The sequence below is a fragment of the Trichechus manatus genome, unplaced genomic scaffold (assembly GCF_000243295.1).
Source record: "Trichechus manatus latirostris isolate Lorelei unplaced genomic scaffold, TriManLat1.0 scaffold00017, whole genome shotgun sequence".
In the NCBI taxonomy this organism is placed as follows: domain Eukaryota; kingdom Metazoa; phylum Chordata; class Mammalia; order Sirenia; family Trichechidae; genus Trichechus; species Trichechus manatus.
Window position 1 is genome coordinate 3,340,600 of NW_004443953.1, and position 11,116 is coordinate 3,351,715.

Genomic DNA, 11,116 nt, shown 5'->3' on the forward strand with positions numbered 1-11,116 from the left:
TACCATTTACATTAGCCCCCAAGAAGATAAAATACTTAGGAATAAATCTAACCAGAGACGTGAAAGACCTATCCAATGAAAACTACAAGACACCACTGCAAGAAACCAAAACAGAACTACAGAAATGGAAAAACATACCTTGCTCATGGATAGAAAGACTCAACATTCTGAAAATATCAATTCTACCCAAAGCAATCTACAGATACAATACAATCCAGATCCAAATTCCAGTGGCATTTTTAAGGAGATGGAGAAACAAATCACCAACTTCATATGGAAAGGGAAGAGGTCCCAGATAAGTAAAGCATTACTGAAGAAGAAGAACAAAGTGAGAGGCCTCACACTACCTGATTTTAGAACCTATTATACCATCACAATAGTCAAAACAGTCCAGTACTGGTACAACAACAGATACATAGACCAATGAAACAGAATTGAGAATCCAGACATAAGTTTATCCACCTATGAGCAGCTAATATTTGACAAAGGCCCAAAGTCTGTTAACTGGGAAAAAGAGAGTGTCTTTAACAAATGGTACTGCCACAACTGGATATCCATCTGCAAAAAAAAGAAACAAGATCCATACCTCACACCATGCACAAAAACCAACTCAAAATGGATCAAAGACTTAAATATGAAATCTAAAATGATAAAGATCATGGAAGAAAAAATAGGGACAATGCTAGGAGCCTTAATACATGGCATAAACACAATACAAACCATAAGTAACAATGCACAAACACTGGAAGAGAGACTAGATAAATGGGAGCTCTAAAAATCAAACACTTACGCTCATCAAAAGATTTCACCAAACAAGTAAAAAGACAACCTACAGACTGAGAAAAAATTTTTGGCTACGACAAATCCGATCAGCATCTAATCTCTAAAATCTACAAGATATGCAAAACCTCAACAACAAAAATACTACCCAATTAAAAAATGAGCAAAGGATATGAACAGGCACTTCACCAAAGAAGACATTCAGGCAGCTAACAGACACATGAGGAAATGCTCACAATCATTAGCCATTAGAGAAGTGAGCATCAAAACTACAATGAGATACCATCTCACACCAACAAGACTAGCATTAATCCAAAAAACACAAAATAATAAATGTTGGAGAGGTTGTGGAGAGACTGGAACAGTTATACACTGCTGCTGGGAATGTAAAATGGTACAACCACTTTGGAAATCAATTTGACACTTCCTTAAAAAGCTAGAAATAGAAGTACCATACGATCCAGCAATCCCACTCCTTGGAATATATCCTAGAGAAATAAGAGCCATCACACGAATAGATATATGCACACCAATGTTCATTGCAGCACTGTTCACAACAGCAAAAAGATGGAAACAATCTAGGTGCCCATCAATGGATGAATGATTAAACAAATTATGGTATATTTACACAATGAAATACTACACAACGATAAAGAACAATTATGAATCTGTGAAATATCGCATAACATAGATGAATCTGGAAGGCATTATGCTGAGTGAAATTAGTCAGTTGCAAAAGAACAAAGACCACTTCTATAAGAACTCTAGAAAAGGTTTAAACACAGAAGAAAACACTCTTTGATGGTTACAAGGGTGGGGAGGGAAGGAGAAAGGTATTCACTAACTAGATAGCAGATAATATTTATCTTAGGTGAAGGGAATGAAAACAAACACACAATACAGTGGAAGTCAGCACAACTGGACTGAACCAAAATCTAAGAAGTTTCCTGAATACAACCAAACACTTTGAGGGACAGAGCAGCAGGGGCAGGGGTCTGGGGACCATGGTTTCAAGGGACATCTAGGTCAATTGGCATAACAAAGCTTATTAAGAAAATGTTCTGCATCCCACTTTGGTAAGTGGCGTCTGCTATCTTAAAAGCTATCGAGCGGCCATCTAAGATACATCAATTTGTCCCAACCTACCTGGAGCAAAGGAGAATGAAGAACTCCAAAGACACAAGGAAAGTATTAGCCCAAGAGACAGAAAGGGCCACATAAACCAGAGACTTCATCAGCCTGAAACCAGAAGAGCTAGATGGTGCCTGGCTACCACCAATGACTGCCCTGACAGGGAACACAACAGAGTCCCAGATGGAGCAGTAGAAAAGTGGGGTGCAGAACTCAAATTCTAGTAAAAAGACCAAACATAAAGGTCTGACTGAAACTGGAGGGACTCCGGAAGACAAAGCCCCCAGACTCTCCATTAGCCCAGAACTGAAACAATCCCAGAAGCCAACTCTTCAGACAAAGATTAGACTGGCCTCGGGACATACAATGATACTTGTGAAGACAGTGTTTCTTAGCTCAAGTAGATACATGAGACTAAAGACTAAATGGGCACCTCCTCCAGAGGCAAGACGAGAAGGCAAACAGGGACAGGAGCTTACTGAATGGACATGGGAAATCCGGGGTGGAAAGGAGGACTGTGCTGTCATAGTTCAGGGAGAGCAGCTAGGGTCACATAGCAATATATGTATAAATTTTTGTATGAGAAACTGTCTTGAACTGTAAACTTCCACTTAAAGCACAATTTAAAAAAAAAAAAAGAGAGAGAGAATTTGGTTGAATTTCTCATAAGTTTTCCATCTATTGGGCACCATTTGATTATTCACTTAGAATTTAAGTTGAAGGGTTTGGCAGAGACAATTTTGTTTACTACCTATTCAATAGTTTTAAGGAACCCTAGTGGTGCAGTGGTTAAGCCCTTGGCTGCTAACCGAAAACAGTTCAAACCTACTAGCCACTCCATGGGAGAAAGATGTGGCAGTCTGCTTCTGTAAAGATTTACAGCCTTGGAAACCCTATGGGGCAGTTCTACTCTATCCTATAAGGTCACTATGAGTTGAAATCAACTCAACGGCATTGGATTTGGTTTTATTAAATTGTTTAGCCAACTGAGGAAAGACAAGAGTGATATCTACTATCTTAGATAATCAAAACCAAGGAATTTTAAAAAATTACTTCAACAATTACTGTATCTAATGTATGGGAGTATAAACTATTATAAGGATGGGTAATAAGGATTATTCTTCCTTTTTTGTGATGAATTGGTCATATTGGTGAGAATTTGGAAGATATAAGAAAATCCACTCTCTGCTGGCTTTCTTTCCAGTGCATGGGTACATATTTCCTCTGCACCTGCACCTTTTCACTTGTTGTGGTTAACTGCTATCGAGTGGGCTCTGACTCATGGTGACCTTATGCATAACAGATGGCCCTGTGCCATCTCCATGATGGTTGGTATCTTTGAGTCCATTTTTGTGGCTATTATGTCAATCCATCTCATTGAGGATTTCCCTAGTTTTCACTGACCTTCTACTTTACCAAATATGATGTATTTTTCTAGCAATTGGCTTTTCCTCATGACATGTCCTAAGCAAGCAAGCTGAAATCTTCTCATCTTCACTTCTGAGGAGCATTCTGATTGTATTTCTTCTAAGACTGATTTCTTCATTCTTCTGAAAGTCCAAAGTATATTCAGTATTCTCTGCCATCACCACATTCTGAATGCATAAATTATATTGAGGCCTGCAGTTGTGGAATCTGGTTTAAGCAACTTGGATCTGCCCTCATATCCGGATCTTACACCTCGTGATGGGGTCAGTGGTTCCCCTTCATCTAATGGAGCTCCCTGCTATTAGCCAACTACCAGATCAAAGAAACATGGCAAAGGATCTCCGAGTACTTTCCAGTCTAGCCACACTGTTACTGTCTGAGGTCAGTAGTCTCTTACAGTTGACATATGACAGGGAGAAAAGCCTCAATTATGGCACTGATTTTTAGCCCAGATCCCTTAACTAAGAGACATTAGTGGCAGTTTTATAGAATTTGAACTTCATATTTTGGCTATCATTTTTATCTTACATCTTTTGCTTTAAGAGTCCTTGTTGAGTTTTGTTGAGAGCATAAAACAGACACTTTTAAACTATTTTTTGCTTATTTCTCAAGGAAGATTTTTTCCAAGAACAATCTTTAGAGTTGTGTTCTACTCCTTTTATGTAGCAAAATCTATTCCTTTCAATTTTCTTTATCCTGTTTTTTTTCCTTCATCAGTGTGGAGAGGTTGTTTACAGCTTAGAATTTGCCCAAACGGCGCATGGAGAGACACTTTTTTTTTTTTTTTAAATATCTTCGCTGCACACCTAAGTATGTTTTTTAGACTATTTTCTAATGTTTTAAGCCAGAAAGGAAGTTAATACAAGTTCAGGAATACAACATTATAATTCTAAGAATAATTGGAAGGAGGCTAGGGCATGCGCAAGCCTAACTGGGTAATTTAATAGTCACTTGATGTCTTCTCTGTAAGTTATGAGGCTTCTGTTCTAGGGACCAGGTCTTGTTTCATTTTCTGTTTAGCGCAACCTTCTGTCCAGGAATACAGTGTATCTAGCTGCCTTTCCAGTGTTATTTCCAAAATCATTGAGAAGAATCATTTTTGGATCATACTGAAACCTCCGCCTGCTGGTTTCTTTTTTGAGGCGCTTGCTTTATGTTTCCCAGTGTAGATAATTTTGAATGCTGCAGATCAGACCAAGAAAATGCTTCAGGAGAAGTGCCTCCTGTCTGCTTTGTGCTATGTCATTGCCTTCAACACTCATAATGCAAATTACAAAGTGCCAGGATTTCTGGTGTTAACTTCTGTAATGTCATACTTCTTTCTAAGGAAGGAGAGTTTCCTTGATTTGTTTCCAGGTAAATTATTCAAATTAAAAGTATACTAATTAGTCATGGTTGCCTATGCAGGCTTTTCACTATTTTTATATTCCTTTGGATATTTTAGTCATTAATTGCCAGGTAGTTGAGAGAGCTGGGTTGGCAATGAGCTAGATATACTAATGGACAAATAATTTACATATCTAGAAGTCATCACCAATAATTTTTCATTGACAAACATAAACTCTCATTAAGTTTTATTTGTCTGAAGTCTTTATTAGAGTGTTTATTCATCTGATTTCAAACGTGCTGTATTTTTACCTAAAAATACCTATAATATGCCCTGTTTCGTCCTTAGTTCTCTTCACCTTTTTCTCTGTTTTACACATCCAAACTTATCCAGCCTTGTGGCTTCCATTATTTCTACTTTGTGGATGACTACCAGATTTTTCTCACAGTTTTTCATTTCTGATAAGCTCTAGTTCAATGATTCAAGGGATTGCTTACTCCTGCCTTGGATGTTTCAGCGATACCTTTGTCAAAACAATGTGTCCCAAACTGAGTTCACCATCTTTTACCTTTTCAAACCTCTTTTTCTTCTTGTTCACTCATTTGTTCATTTATTAATTCATTTATTGTTGTATTTATGGAATACCTTCTTTGCATCAAGGCCAGTTGCTCAGGATACAGCAGTTTACATGGTAGACAAGATCACTCCCCTTAGGAAGTTTGCACAGTAGTACGAGTGCATGGAAGTAAATGTGTGCACATATGCAAACATCACCAATGCTAAATGTGTTTTAAGTATATGTGTGCACAGAGCATTGCGTGCAGAAGGTATTTTAAGGGGATTGCCTGATGTGAAATCTGGAGAGCGTGATGTCAAGAAAGCCAAAAAAGAGTTTTCAAGACATATGGAACTAACTATTGAGCTGAATGTAGCCAAAACATAAGGTATGGTATTATGGATTGAATTATGTCCCCCTAGAAAATGTGTGTCAACTTGGCTCTTCTATGATTCCCAGTATTGTGTGATTGTCCACCATTTTGTCATCTGATGTGATTTTCCTAATGTTGTAAATCCTACTTCTATGATATTAATAGGAGCCCTAGTGGGGCACTGGTTAAGCATTTGGCTGCTAACCAAAAGGTCGGCAGTTCAAATCCACCAGATGCTCCTTGGAAACCCTATGTGGCAGTTCTACTCTCTCCTGTAGGGTCGCTACGAGTCAGAATCAACCCGACAGCAACAGGTTTGGTTTTTGATTTGGTTTTGCATGATATTGAGCTATTAGACTTTGGACAAGTCTTACCTGTAAATCACTACATTACCAAACAGTCTATTATTTATATTGTTATTACAATTGCAGAGGTTGTTGTTCTGTACTAAAAATTGTCACTTTATTTAGATATTCAGCCCAAGTCTGCCAATCAGTAGTTTAAGGTTTAATTTTGTTAATGGAGAGCATACAACACCCGTGGTGAAGTATCTGCTAATTTATTTTAATGAATAACTTAAAGAACAGATATTTTACTTAGAGATTGTTTCTTTCTCTAGGTATTCATACTAGGAAAAGGTAGCAAGTTAGATCAAGTGTCTTGAGTCTAATTGATCATTTGATTTTTCTTTACTTTTTTTTAACAGAAAATGTGTGCTTATTGGACAAATGCAAACCATTCTTAAGTGTATATATAAACACTAAAAGCCCATTTCCCAGAAATAACTGCTGTTAAAAGTGTTTGATATGTTTATTTCTATAAATTTGATCTACACGTACATTTATTTTTTGCCATTGATGAAGTTGTTCTCTTTCTCTCTCCTTCCATCCTTCCCTTTCTCTGTGTGTGTGTATATATATGCACACAATGGAATTTATATATACTACATTTATATGTAGATATTGTGGTAGATAGAATAATGGGTCTCCAAAGATGTCCACATCGTATTCCCTGGAACCTGTGAATACGTTCCTTTAAATTGCAAAAGGGACCTTGGACCTTGTAGATGGAATTAAGGTTAAGGATCTTGTAGATGGGGAAATTATCCTGTAATATTAGTTGGGACCTATCTAATCACGTGAGTCTCTAAAAGTGGAAGAGTGAATCAGATAAATGTGAAATTAGAGGGGTTCAATCTGATGTTGCTGGCTTTAAAGATAAATGAAGCAGTCAGGAGCCAATGTCACGGCCTCTAGAAAGTAGTAACAGCCCTCAGTTCATGGCTATAAAGAAAATGTAGACCTTGGTCCCCAAACCGCAAGGAACTGACTTCTGCCAAGAAATTGAATAAGCGAAGAAATCGATTCTCCTCTAGAGTCTCCAATAAAGAAGGCAGTCCTGCTGACACCTTTCTTTTAGCCCAACCAAAAACCAAACCAAACCCACTGTCATCAGATCGATTCCGACTCACAGCAACCCTATAGGACAGAGTAGAACTGACCCATAGGGTTTCCAAGGAGCAGCTGGTGGGTTCAAACTGCTGACCTTTTGATTAGCAGCCGAACTCTTAAGCACTGCACCACTCATATTGGGCTTCTAACCTACAGAACTATGAGATAATACATTTGGGTTACTTAAGCCACTAATTTGTGGTAATATATGTGGAAAGCATAGGGAAAATGATTTTGACTTACTTTGAGGAAAACTTTGCAGCAATTAGTCCTAACTTTGTGCAAATGAGTTGCCTATTTTTGGCTGTTTCAGAGCAAAGTATAGTAACTGCCAGTTTGTAGTGTTATAGAAGGGGTTATTCTATTAAGAGACACACTGGTCCAGGTTAACTTTCATGTCCCTTCACACTCGAAAATTCTATGAGTTGCCATACCTCCAACAAAGGCCCAGCCTGAGGTAAGCAAAAAGTGAGTCAACAAGCCGGGTACTGCCAATCAAATAACAGTTTTCAGACCTACAGGCTCCTCTAGGAAGAGGTATCACTGAGCAGCCTACAGTAGGGGCACAAGGGTAAAAGAAAACTCAGGTGTGGAGGCAAAGACGCCATGGAGAGTACTAAGAAGACAAGAATGGTCTGGTGAGCTTGGATACGTAGAGGGGAATCAAAACTGAAAGAAAGAAGTCTTGAAGAAGCCTTAAAAGATTCTGTCTTTTGGTAAACCCAGTCTAAAATTTCCTCATCTTTTTTTTTTTGGTAAAGTGAAATAAATATCATTAATACTTACTTTAAAAATAATTTATTTTTTGGAGTTGATGTTTTCTTATTCTTCCAATAGCTCTTCTTATATATTTCCTGAACAAGTTATATAAAATATGCCAAATTAATGTTGTGGAATAAAGGCATTTTATATCTTGGAACACATTCTAAACACAAGAGCAGTTAAAATGTATGCACAAAACTCTATGTAAATCTTTTTAGGAGGACATTATGCTTTTCTAATTAATCATAGAATATTGAGAGCATATGTACAATATGTATATTTTTTCATTTCTCTGTTATGAAATGATAAATTGTAGCTTGAAAATTTCTGTATTTATTGTTGCATTTTCATATTAAAAGATGATTAAACAACATCTTTCTTTGAAACAAGCAGGAACAAAAATATGTTATCACCAAGTCATACTTTTACCTAGGATCATGTATACACACACACACACACACACACACACACACACACACACACACACACACACTGTTTTGTTCCTTACTCAGGTAACAGTAAAGAATGACTTTATGGCCACTAGATACATTCCATTAATCAAACATTTTGGAAGATTTGCTACATTAAAGGCCTTGTGCCAGAGGCTGTGAAAAATACACAGACAAATTTAAAAAAACCTGTCTCCAGGAGCATAAATCTGTTGAGGATATAGATATATACAAATATGACTAAAGTAGTGTAAATAGAGGTAAGTAGATCATTGATATGTACCACATAGTGTACATCTCTCTATTTCTCAGTAGATTTCAAGCTGCTAGAAAGCAGGTATCTCTTATTAATTGATGTATTCTGTTAGGAGTCACCCCTTAAAAATTATGAATGAATCCATAATCAAATAAACCCAATTATTATGAAACTATCATATTAGACAATCTCAAAAAACAAAAAATTCAGGCTAGTTCAATGTAATTAGTTTTAATTCTGTAGATATATTTGTAGGATGATTCTTCTCTTACATCCAAAGAACGTTTCAAAGTGTATAACAAAAGAACATATTGTATGTTCTACTCTCTTTCTTCTCATGAAATGTTTTTAGACCAACCTGGCCATCTTGTCATTTATCTGTTTACTGTATCCCTGCTGTTTGCTGCTCATTTATTCAACAAATACTAATTGAGCACAATATGTGCCCAATATGGCTCCTATGGTTGTTGTAACATATCACCACACGGGGTATGTGATCTGAGATGGCAGCTGCAGAGCAGGGGTTCTTTTGGACAGAGAATTAATACATGTACTATGGCAGTGGGCCACTCTATGTGCAAGTGCCTAGTGCAGAGCAGGGAGTGGGGAGGTAAATGAGATAGAGATTTTTGCTGTGTCTCAAAGGTTCTGGTAGGATGTGTTTCCATTCTCATTTGATTCTATGAATTTCTTTATTCCATCCTTAATTTCTTCTATAACCCAGTAGTTTTTGAGCAAGGTGTTGTTCAGTTTCCATGTGTTTGATTTTTTTTCCCTTGCTTTTTCTGTTATTGATTTCTACTTTTATGGCTTTATGGTCAGAAAAGATGCTTTGTAATATTTTGATGCTCTGGATTCTGTTAAGGGTTGCTTTACAGCCTAATATGTGGTCTATTCTGGAGAATGTTCTGTGTGCATTGGAAAAGAAAGTGTACTTGGCTGCTGTTGGGTGGAGTGTTCAGTATATGTCTATGAGATCAAGTTGGTTGATTGTGGCATTTAGATCTTCCGTATCTTTGTTGAGCTTCTTTCTGGATGTTCTGTCCTTCACCGAAAGTGGTGTGTTGAAGTCTCCTAATGCTATTGTGGAGCTGTCTATCTCTCTTCTTAATGCTGTTAGATTTTGTTGTATGTATTTTGGAGCCCTGTCATTGGGTGCGTAATTATTTATTACAGTTATGTCCTCCCGGTGTACTGACCCTTTAATCATTATATAGTGTCCTTCCTTACCCTTTGTGGTGGATTTTACTTTAAAGTCTATTTTGTCAGAGATTAATATTGCCACTCCTGCTCTTTTTTGAGTGTTGGTCACTTGATACATTTTTTTCCATCCTTTGAGTTTTAGCCTGTTTTTGTCTTTAAGTCTAAGGTGCGTCTCTTGTAGGCAGCATATAGGCGGATGGTGCTTTTTTATCCAACCTACCACTCTCTGTCTCTTTATTGGTGCATTTAGTCCATTTACATTCAGTGTAATTATTGATAGGTATGAGTTTAGTGCTGTCATCCTGATATCTCTTTTTGTTCACAGTTTTCGTTCCCCTTAATTTTCTGTGCTGAGTTGTTTTTCTTTATGTATTTTTTTTTCATCATTGCTGATTTTGTATTTGCTGAGTCTTTATGTTTTTCTAGTTTTTTATTTTGACTTGTACCATTGTTAGTTTCCTTTGTGGTTACCTTAATATTTATCTGTATTTTTCTAAGTTTATAACAGTCTTTTATTTCTTTATATCACCTTGACTTCCTCTCTATCTGAAAAATCTGTCTACATTTTTTAAGTCTCTCTTTTTGTTTTAATGTTGTCATCCTTTACATATTGACATCTGTTTCCCTGTTTTCAGTGTTTTTGCTTTGGTTTATTTTTGTGACTTCCCTATCTGGATTGATATCTGGTTGCTCTGTCCTGTGTTCTAGTCTTGGCTTGTTATCTGAGGACTCCCTTTAGTATTTCTTGTAGTTTTGGTTTGTTTTTTGCAAATTCCCTAAACTTCTGTTTATCTGGAAATGCCCTAATTTTGCCATCATATTTGAGAGACAGTTTTGCTGGATATATATTTCTTGACTGGCAATTTTTTTTCCTTAGAGGCTTTATATATGTCATCCCATTGCCTCCTTGCCTGCATGGTTTCTGCTGAGTAGTCCAAGCTTACTCTTATTGACTTTCCTTTGTAGATGACTTCTCGTTTATCCCTAGTCACTCTTAAAATTCTCTTTATCTTTGGTTTTGGCAAGTTTGATTATGATATGTCTTGGTGACTTTCTTTTGCGATCTACCTTATGTGGGGTTCAGTGAGCATCTTGGATAGATATCTTCTCATCTTTTATGATACCAGGGAAGTTTTCTGCCTACAAATCTTCAAGAATTCTCTCTCTATTTTCTGTTATCCCACCCCACCCCGGTTCTGGTACTCTAATCACTTGTAGGTTATTCCTCTTGATAGAGTCCCACAGACTTCTTGGGGTTTCTTCATTTTTTTATCCTTTTATCTGATTTTTCCTCAGATAAGTTGGTGTCAAGTGCTTTGTCTTCAATCTCACTAATTCTGACTTCCATTGCCTCAATTCCACTCCTATGACTTTCTATTGAGTTGTCTAATTCTGAATTT